Genomic DNA, 11,525 nt, shown 5'->3' on the forward strand with positions numbered 1-11,525 from the left:
TCGTTTATGACAATTAGGCGCCACTTAAATGTAACAGTGAATAAACGCTTGGCCGTTTGTGGAAGTTTCAAAAAATAACTTCTACAAGCTGCTGACATGCACATAAACCAAAGTTCACTTTTACATTTTCGATGTATACAAAAGAGCAAGAGAGAAAATGCTGGGATGGCGTGGCACCATCAATAAACATTTACTGAATAAACATAAACGGAACCAAACACCCTCTAAATAATATAGTAACAATCATTTCTGTTATTATATAATTAACTTGTAGATATAATGACAAACAATACTATCACTATAACCTAAATATTAACAATGTTATTGCACATTGACCTATAAATAAAACTTGTATAAATTGATAATAATTACAATATTATTCACTTCATTGATGTCCAACAACTTTATGATTTAATCTCACAAAATATAATGCTAAGTATTTTATAAAAAGTAATAACAATCAAACCTATTTAAATATTTTTCAAATGTCAATTCTGCAATAATTTGTAAAAAAAGAATAATAAACATTGATTTCCAACAACTTTATCAATAGTCGACTTCTACACAAATTCAACCTACATTTTATAAAAAAAGATAATATGCATGAGGTAAAAATCATATAAATAAATATAAATGTTTGTATAACAATAAAATACTTACATAATTTTTTACCCAAGAAACCTTCAATTGTACTGCATTTTTTAGGATTGTAATGTGTTCATATGGTTTCATTAGTGATGTTAAAGGGCTAAGTATAGATTTAATGCACACTTCTATCTATCCAACTCTTAATGGCTCTCCACATACAATTTTAGTAGGATCATCACTTGATAAAACTTCTATATTAGTGAGTGGTTCTAAGTGATTCTTTGGAAGAAACAGAGGTAGAATTTGTAGATGTTTAACTTTGTAGTTTTGATAAAGTATGCTAAATTCTTTTTGACTAGTCAATGGTTCCAAGTGATCGAGAAGACAATGTCAGCCCTTTTCGTCTCTAGAACAGAAGGCAAGCAGTGCAAGGTTTGCACTCATGAGGATTTCAATTACATAGGGGCAGGCTCATGTTAGGTCTTGTTAGGTTTGCACTTACCAAGTAGAAGTTAGAAGGTTCATGTTAGGTCTGCACTCATGTTACCTAAAGCCTTTTTCGATTTTGGTTGCAAAGGGGCAGGCTCATGATAGGTCTACACTTATGTTGGAGTTAGAAGCCTTGAAAAAACCATTCAAAATAGTAATATAGAAAGACAAAATCATACCTACAATGTGGCAAGTAGGAGAATAGTTCAAATGTTTAGTCTGAAGAAGACAAAAAATTCAAATTGGATTTTTTCTATTTCAACAATGTGGCAAATTTGTCAGCCTTTGGTTTAACTTTCACAACAAAAGCAAGCAATGCAACCGGTGTTAGAACATTTATAAGCCATTTGAGAAGAGAAAAAAAGCCCATACATTCATTAAGCATCTATAGAACCAAATACCAACACCTTCTTGGAAGTGCAACAAAAGTTATGGTGTGTGGTATGTGTCTAAAGCTACTAAGGATGAGAGGATTACATTTAAGTATTGTTTCTACAACCAACCTTGGACCTCAAACAACAAGAGTTCGCATCTCTGCCCCACTACCTATCACTCTACAAACGCCCCACACAACGCGTGACTGCCACATGTCCAGTCGCAAGTGGTGAGGCGTTCCCGCGTGCAGGGGCTAATGGGATGACCATTAGCTCATCTTGTTAGCCCCAAAACGAGCCCAAACTTCATTTCTCCCATACAACATTTTAAAAAATGACCTGGAAACGGAATCGTTTTGGCCACCGGTTTCTGGGTCAACGGTCTGACCGTTTGGTTCGAACAGATGGCCCATTTTGACAAATAAATTAAAAAATAAAAAATAATAAAAAATTGTTGAACGGGTTAATGGGTCGACGGTTCGACCGCTTGGGTCAATGGGTTGTTAACTTTTTTAATGGTTTTTGGCCAAATACCGGGTTTAGGGTAAAACAGAACCCATTGCTCCCATATTCCTGCCCCCTCAACCTTAAATCGTGTTTGACCCCTGTTCTACTCTCCTCCACCGAGCTCGGATCCAACTCCATCTTTGGCACCGACGATTGCTTCGGCCAGTTCACTGTCACCAGGTACGCTCCAACCCTCATATTTTGTTTCGATATTTGATTTTTTATTTGAAATAAGAGAAACCCTCATTTGATATTTTGTGTTTCATTTCAAACCAGAGAAACTTTTTTCCCCTCTTCCAATCCAAATCCGATCAAGATGCCAGATATTCGAATATGATATGATCCGATTTAATTTTTTAAAATAGTAATAAATTATTAAAAGACAAAGAAAAATATAATAGTTGAAATAAAAAAACAAAAAATATAAGTATTTTCTCAACTATTCCATCATATAAAAAGTTTACAAAAATATAATAAAAATAACATATTTAAAAATAAATAATAAATAACATATACATTATATGTAAATAATATATATATATATATATATATATATATATATATATATATATATATATATATATATAATATAAATAATTGATTTGACCACAATATTAAAAACCAATGTTTAAACAATATATTGGATTTGCATATCCTCTTGGTAAATAAGTAATTTTTATTATCTCATAAATTAAATAATAAAAAATATAGTATAGAATTTTTATAAATTTTATAAGAAATTTTGAACATACATTAATATTATATATTCTTCATATTAAACAAAAGTATGTTTGAAAAAATGAGAATTATTGTTAGTAAAGATAGAAATGGCTAAAATATGAAGAAAAAATGAATTAATGTCTTAATCATAGTCCATTTTCTTGGTAAATAGGTTAACGGTTCAACTAGTAAAGTCCTTTGGTTACTGATTATTATCATCATCATCATTTGATACTACCATGTGGATAATAAATGCGAAAATAAGAATTACTTTTATTGATGATGAAAATGTAATACATGATTGAAAATCAACCGAAAAAGAAAAAATGGTTTTTCAATCCAAGTGGTGGGTTAGTGGTTCAACTATCCATGTCAAATGGATCAACACATGATGCTATTATTAAATAATAAAATACATAAAATTATAGAAAATGTAGAAATTTTGGTTACATTTCATGATATTATACATCCATCATATAAAAAAGTGTGATTAATGAGAATTATTTTCATTAATGATAAAAATGGGATAAAAATTATGATAAAAAATAAAGAGCATTAATGTCTAAGACATGACCCCACTAATTATGTCAAATGATTTAATGATTTAATTAGTTAGGTCATTGTAGGCAAGTGGTTTGGTAGGGATGCATCAGATTTGAATCATGGTATATTTGAATTCGATTCGATCCAAATATATGATCAGATCTCATAAATATTGATTCAAATCTGAATCTGATCAAGATGTTGGATATCCGAATCTAATACGATCTTAATTAATTTTAAAAAATAATAAATTATTAAAAGGAAAAGAAAAAATAATAGTTGAAATAAAGAAAAGCAAAAAATATAAGTATTTTTAACTATTTTTATCATATACGACATTTACAAAAATGCAATATAAACAACATATTGATGAATAAATAATAAATAACATATATATCATATATAAATGATATATATATATATATATATATATATATATATATATATATATATATATATATATATATATATATATATATATAATTCATTTGACCATAATATTAAAAACCAATATTCAAACAATAAATTGGAATTGCATTTTGGTAAATAAGTAATTTATATTATCTCATAAATTAAATAATAAAAAATAAAAATATAGAATTTTTTATAAATTTTATATAATAATTTGAACATGCATTAATATTATATATTCTTCATATTAAAAACAAATATGTTTGAAAAATAAGAATTGTTGTTAGTAAAAATAGAAATATTGTCACGTGCAATGCATGTACAGCTTTATTAGTTAGATTAAAACATTAAACAAGAACGATCTAGATCTAGCAAAGTGTGTGTCTCTAACATGAACGATCTAGATCAAGCAAAGTGTGTGTCTCTAAAGCTTTTCATTATGGCACATACATGGACACACATGCATGGCTCCATTCTATATCTCCTAGGCAATGATCAAAATATCACAACGTATCAGGGCGCATTGGCTAATACATATCGTATCGGGGGCTTCCCAACATGCCCCTACAGGGAGTGTTTCAGGGTTTGGTAGTTCAAGGGATAAACCGACCCCTTTGAACCAGTTTCAAAGAAAAAGTAAAAAAAAAAAAAAGCGAGCAAATGTAAATACCGATACGCCCCTACCTGTGTATTAGCCTGTATCGATATTGTGAACCTTTCTCCTAGGTATTTAAACTCCCATTTAAGAAAAGTTTTGTAAGTTTCTCACGAGGAACCGAGTAAAAGAGAAAAGGGAGAAAACATGATATTTAATGGACCATTTTTAAATTTCAGAACACTACTTTTACAAAAAAAAAAAAATGCAGGCATGTGAAAGTTGTTTAATCAAATATCACATACCCATGAAATTTAATCTCCAAAGATATTAAATCTCAGCACTTGGTCATCATAGACTTTAGTAGCTTTGTCTCCAACAGAAACAATGATAAGACATCAAAATTGTATGAAGTATATATTACTAGATGAGAATGGAAAAAGAAAAAGAGAAGGCTGGCCGAGGTCCAACAAGACACTTGAACAAAATTAGGGAGAAATTAAAAGAAACAAATTACTAGTTTCATGGGCATATTCTAATGGAATCTGTCTAGCAGCTGAATTCGATCGAAGTCATGAACTTATTCTTCGCAGAGTTGTTTGGAGGCAATGAATTAAACCAAACATAAAGCATTATTCGAATTGTTATCGATAGTTTCATAAATAATAGCTTGCAACTCGGTAGCCTATAGGAATCACGACCTAACTTTAGTAGCTTTTTAAATTAATGAATCACGACCTGGCCTGACCAAAATTGAAAATAAGTCTACCAAAACATACTTGTCCACTTCAATCTAAACATTAATTTCCTTATTACATACCTTTGGAAGTTGCATTGATTTCTTCGTAATAGTGTAACTAAATCATTCTTATGGTGGGTGGGGCTTTGGGCGGCCCAAGAGCTGGACAGATACAAACGCATATGTGTCACCATTCACATTGCATGGCTACCAAATCTTTACGATTTGGCCATTCTGTTCCAAATAAATCATTTATTCTTTCTCTTCTCTTCTGTCTTTTCTGCATGAAAAAGTAGAGGCCTCTGCTTATACTTGCTAGGTTAGGTTATATGAGATACTATGTATATATTTCTGTTTTTCTTGGATGGTCCCGGTGGCACGTGTCTTTGATTCATAAATCAAAGACATTTTGGGTCATGGCCAAGACTGATGAATTAACGAAACATATCCGTGCCACCATATCTACTAGTAGTAGAGCTTTTTAATTTCAGATGATATATGTATGTAGAGAGAGAGTGAGAGATTTTATCTTGTCATTAATTATATATCAATGGACACAAAACAGTGGTCCAATTATATATTTACACATGTTTGACGTACAGAGCGATCAATGCAGGCATGTGTTCGCCAAAATGACAAGGTAGAACCATGCAATGTGAATGGTGGCTGAAGGGTATTACTCAGGTGTCAACCTCTAATGCACTCATCTTCTCTATAAATATCTGATCATTCTATTCGCCGCTTCACCACGGCTTGGTAGTGCAAATTCTCTCTTCGCCTGTTTCAATAAATCATGGCTAAATCATGTCTGCTTTCTCTTGGTATCTGTCTCTTTATTCTGTTTCATGGCTGCGTAGCTGTCAGGCCATACAATTCTCACCAAGGCCAAGGTTGGAGTACTCGGCCTGATCACCAGTCTCGAGGAGAACAAAGTGAGTGCCAGATCAATAACCTTGATGCCCTTGAACCATCTCGTAGAATTTCGGCCTGATCACCAGTCTCGAGGAGAACAAAGTGAGTGCCAGATCAATAACCTTGATGCCCTTGAACCATCTCGTAGAATTGAAGCCGAGGCTGGCCAATTTGAAATCTGGGATGACAACAATGAACAGTTCAGGTGTGCTGGGGTTGCAGATTATCGGGTTACTATCCAGCCCAAGGGCCTCTCCTTACCTGTCTATCACAATCAACCTAGGATCCTCTACATTGTCCAAGGCTAGTTCACTGAATCCCTTTCTGCATTGCTACTAACTTATTGTGGTCTATGCATGTTATATTATCATATACCATTCAATTAAACTTGTGTTATGACTTACGTGCTTGAAATCCACGTACAGGTAGGAGAGTTTTAGGATTATCAATCCCCGGTTGCCCTGAAACGTTCCAATTATTCCAGCAAGAGGATGAAGGCAGTAGCAGTCAAAGATCAAAGGATCAAGGTGGTAAAAGTCAACAATCGGAGGATCAAGACAGTAGAAGACATAAATCTGAGAGCAGAAGCCAAGGAAGCAAAAGTCAACAATCAGAACATCAAAGTAACACAAGCCGAAAATCCGCGGATCAACACTGTAGAAGCCATAGATCCGAGGACTTTTACCAACAACCAAGATTCTTCAAGGAGGGAGACATCCTAATGGTGCCAAATGGAGTTTCCTATTGGGTCTACAATGATGGTTATACGCCACTTGTTGCAATTGCCGTCATTGACACCCGTAGTAATTTCAACCAACTTGATCGAAAAGTGAGAGTAAGTAAGCTGACTCACTAGCATTCATTTAATTATTTTATGCATGAATGCAAAATCTAATAAGGCTTATGACTGATTTTCTATTCAAATGCTTGCTAAAGAATTTCTGGCTTGCTGGTAACATACAAGAACAACAAGAGGAAGAACAACGAAGAGGATCTTCGTCATCCAAGAGTGAGGAAGTTGGGCAAGAGAGCTCGAACAATGTTTTTAGTGGCTTTGATGCAAAGATATTAGCTCAGGCTTTTGGAGTGACAGAGGAGACGGTGAGAAAGCTACAAAAGAAAAATGACGAGAGGGGACAAATCATCCAAGTTGAAAGGGGACTTTAGGTGATAAAGTCAATATCGAGTAAAGAGCAAGAAAGACAATAAGAAGCTAATGCAAATGGTTTAGAGGAGACTCTTTGCAACATGAGGCTCAGACAGAATATTGGGAAAGCCATGAGTTCCGATGTATACACTCCTTTTGGGGGAGGTCTGACCAACGTTAACAGCCAAAGCCTCCTCATTGGAACGTAAACGCACACAGCGTGATGTACGTTCTTAGGGGTGAAGTCCGGGTTCAGATCGTTGGAAACTCTGGTCAGACTGCCTATGATTGACAGCTTTGTGAAGGCCAACTAATCGTCGTTCCTCAAAACTTTGCTGTAGTGAAACAGGCAGGAGACAATGGATTTGAATGGGTTTCAATTAAGACCAGTGACAATGCAGTGAGAAGTCCACTTGTTGGAAGGACTTCAGCCATTCGGGCCATGCCGGAAGAGGTCCTGGTAAATGTTTACCAGATTTCCAATGAAGAAGCAAGGAGGTTAAAGTACAACAGAGAGGAAACGTGTGTCTTAGCACCAAATTTTGAATCCAACGGAAGGTTTTCTATAATGTAAAATAATAGCCACAAAGGAGAGTTATTTGAAGAATAATAAAGCTTTATAGGCACGGAAGTTGGTACGTATTTATAGATGTTTGAACTCTTCAACTTTGTATTATGAGTTTTTATAACGTGCTTTGGGTAATAAATAATGGAAAAACTTTCATTGGGTTGTCCAATTTTGTTTCAATTTTATTAGTTGATTCTTCAGTAGTTCTGTGTGCGGGTAAGCAATGCAGGGGGTGGCCTAGCATGGTTGCATCATTTCATTGCAATTCATTCAAAACACATACCTAAGTAATCAGCTTTAATTTCCTGGATTTGGTTGCTGGCCTCATTGAGGCATTTTTTCGAACAGTGGGTAAGCCGGGCAAGGGTGGTCTAGCATGTGGGCTGGGTGTGCCCAAGTGGAAGGATGGCATACACAACTCAAGGGGGAGGGGGTCTTTTGCTTATGCTGCACTTGGGGAAGGAGATGTTGGGCCAAGCTACGCAACCTAGCATATTGGGATGAGTTGGTGTGTGGGTCGGAGAGGATTTTTATGGACTTGGTCATTGCTGGTTTTTAATAGGGTTGAGAAGGGTAAAATGGGGTTTTTAAAAAATAAATAGGCCACATAACATAATCTTTAACTGTCACTCACATTTTTGAAATAGAGCGTATATTTAAGGCTACTGGTCTGTTAGTAGTCATTGGTTTGGTCTGAATGGTTGGATCATCGACAGATGAAAAGATATATAGGATTTAAAAAGCTTTTTATAGCAAGTATTTTTAGGAAGATCGTCCTAAATAAGATGTAATATGATTTTGGTCCTTGTCTACCATAGTCTATAAAGCTGTTAAATAAAAGATTTTAGGTGCAGAAAGGTACAAAGCTTTAAGATGTTTTTCCATTTTAGGCTTTGATGATTTTTAGGGATGTAGATCATTTGGTCCTTGTCTACCATTGTCAACGTGATTTATGTAAGACTGCAATTATTTTCGAAAAAAAAAATGTTCCCAATAGATTGGATTGAATGAGATACCCAAAAGAAATGCCTAAATCAAAATCCAAATTTGATTGTTAATACTCAGACCTAGGATAAGATTCCGATATTAAACACTAGGATTAATAAATTAAAATCATCGATCAGAACTATTAAGTTACTAAAAGAATTAAAATAACTTTGATATAAACGACTTGAAAATAATTTCTTGGTCATGAATGATTCTTTAATAAGTATATACCAATTGTTGGGAATAAGTCTGCAATCTCACAATAGCTAAATAACACTTAATCTGAACGAAACAAAGTAATTCTCATTTCCTCTTTGTGCAATTAAATGAGTATGCAAGCTAATTAATATCAACTAAATAGAAAGTGTATACAATAATAAAAACACAATCTACAAATAAAGACACAAGATTTTAACATGGAAAACCCTCCAAAACGAAGGGAAAAACCATGGGCAGCTAACCACTTAAAACTTCTACTAATAAATTTAATGGGATGTAACAAAGTTCTTCTTTAGCAGTAAATCTAGAAGATATCAGCATCAACTATTCATCCAAGAAAGGGTAGATTTCATCACATATTACCAAATAATTCAAAGATAAAAATAAATCTCACCAAAATGATAATAGAGGAGAGGAATAGCAAATCAAACCAGAAGATATGTAGCTTGAGGCGCCATTGACTGTATACTGAAATCCCAAGATGATTGGAGAAAAAGTCACTGTACAAATTCGTATTCTTCACCCATGAGAAATCAAAATTTCTCTTCTTCTTCCCCCTCACTCTCTCTCTCTCTCTCTTCTCTTCTCTTCTGTTTTCGGTGTTAGACTTCACCAAACAGGCTCAGCTTATGAGTCTCTTCCACTTCCGACTCCCCGCCTCCAAATTTATTTTATGGTTTGTGGGCCCTCCAGGTGGAAAGGGAGCCCGACCAACACCAATCAAATCAACTTTAATAATAAATAAAAATTTAGTTTTTCTCAATGATACATGCACACTAGTGAAATAAATAATTTGAAAACATGGTGTGAATGACTTTCTTATTTTCATTGCTAACATGCTTATATTTCATTGGGAGTTTGCATGGTAATACTGTGATCACAGTCCTAGCAGATGTGCTGGCTCCCTATATTGGGGGATGATCTGTATTTTTGGCTCCACTCTATTTATAGGAATCTTATCAGATTATTTAATGTGATGAAATCCGAACTCGGGCTCCACTCTATTTATAAATGCACATACATTTATATGCATTATATATTATATTTTTAATTGTCTATTTATAATATATTAACTAAATATATGTTAATATTTGTAGTATTAATATATATTATATATTATATTTATATTATACACAAACATTTTTATAATATATATTGAAAATATAAAAAATTTAAGAAATCAGAGAACCAAACTGGTCAAAAACGGAATCAATCAACCAGTTAAATAAATGGTTTTGGATCACGGCTTTTCAAAAACTGGTGGTAACAATTCAGTTTAAAAAAATAGCTTATGATTAAGTTAACTGAACCGTGGGTACCCCTAGTCCAACATACACAAAGCCGACAAAATCAACATCAATCCGTCATATTGTCCATCTCTAGCAATAAGGTATGCAATTTGGGTGGGCCCAACCCAACCCAAACCTCTTTTTTTTTATTTATTTTTTATTTTTTTTATGTTGGGTCCAGGCCCAGACCTTCTCAAAGAGCCATTCAACCTAAAAGCTTAAACTATTAGGTGAGATCCTTGAATAGGTTGATATTCTCTAACACGTCCCTCACACTTGTCTTTCAATTGGACTTGAAGTGTGAACAAGCATAAGCCCATCCATACCTTGTGTGGAAACTTAATTAATTATATAATGTAGGGTTTCGCTATTATGTAATTTTCATTGATGCTTATAGTAGATTTTCTTGGTTGTTTTTGTTACAACGGAAGTTTGATGTTTTTGATGTTTTTGTTTTATCCTTTAAGCGTCATGTTGAAAGTTTATTTAATACCAAAATCAAGTCTCTGCAATTTGTTTGGGGTGGAGAATATCGAAAACTTTCCTCTTGCTTGGACTCCGTCAGCATTACTCATCAACTTGCCTGTCCACATACACATGAACAAAATGGTTGTGCTAAACATAAACATAGCCACATCATCGAAGAAACATTGTCTCTATTGGCTTCCTCGTCGCTCCCCTTCTACTTCTGGGTAGATGTCGCCCGTACAACTGTTTATTTAATTAATCGGCTTCCAACTGCCACTCTCCGACACATATCTCCGTATGAAGTATTGTTCGGCTCCCCTCGAGATTACAGGTTCCTCAAAAATTTCAGGTGTGCTTGCTATCCTCTGCTTCGCCCTTACAATCGACACAAGTTTGATTATCGTTCTCAGCAATGCATCTTTCTTGGCTACAACGTCAAACACAAAGGGTATCGTTGTCTGCATTTTGCAACTAGGAAGGAATATATTTCCAAACATGTTATCTTTGATGAACATCATTTTCCAAGGTACCCTATGGCTGCTCCCACCGAACTTGTCCAACTTGAAAGAATAGTAGGATCCATCGTATGGACGCAAAAAAGGTTGCGGAATGGGTGGGAAAATTTCAAAAATTTTCCTACCTTCTTCCAACTGGGAATCATATTCTCTAAATTTAGAATACAATATTCAAGGATCCTACTTGAACTATAATTGAACCAGATCTAAACCAAAATACAAGGAGGGAATATACCAGATACAGAGAAGCAGAATTTCCCAAAGTTGGTGTTCACGCCCAAAGAGGACACCAAGAACCGCTCCTACTAAAGATGATACAACAATGAATGGAACGAAACCAGTAGAGTGCGTCCCACACACTGAATCCTTCGCAAGAATCCACTAGAAACTCTGAGCACCAAATCTTTTCAGCCTTTTCTGTAAAATTGATGTCAAGAACCAATTTCTTGATTTC

At 34.4% G+C, this 11,525-nt stretch overlaps 1 pseudogene across 1 annotated transcript; it reads left to right on the plus strand.

Annotated features, from left to right (window-relative positions):
• The first annotated feature begins 5,616 nt into the window (after positions 1-5,616).
• LOC148878805 (11S globulin seed storage protein 1 pseudogene) lies at positions 5,617-7,762 on the plus strand (annotated as a pseudogene). The gene is made up of 3 exons (XR_016108045.1): positions 5,617-6,713; positions 6,815-7,042; positions 7,210-7,762. The product of XR_016108045.1 is annotated as an 11S globulin seed storage protein 1 pseudogene (transcript).
• Positions 7,763-11,525: the final 3,763 nt, after the last annotated feature.

Source organism: Nelumbo lutea, chromosome 1, assembly GCF_056320005.1.
Source record: "Nelumbo lutea isolate HS-2025 chromosome 1, American lotus-T2T, whole genome shotgun sequence".
NCBI classification, from domain to species: Eukaryota; Viridiplantae; Streptophyta; class Magnoliopsida; order Proteales; family Nelumbonaceae; genus Nelumbo; species Nelumbo lutea.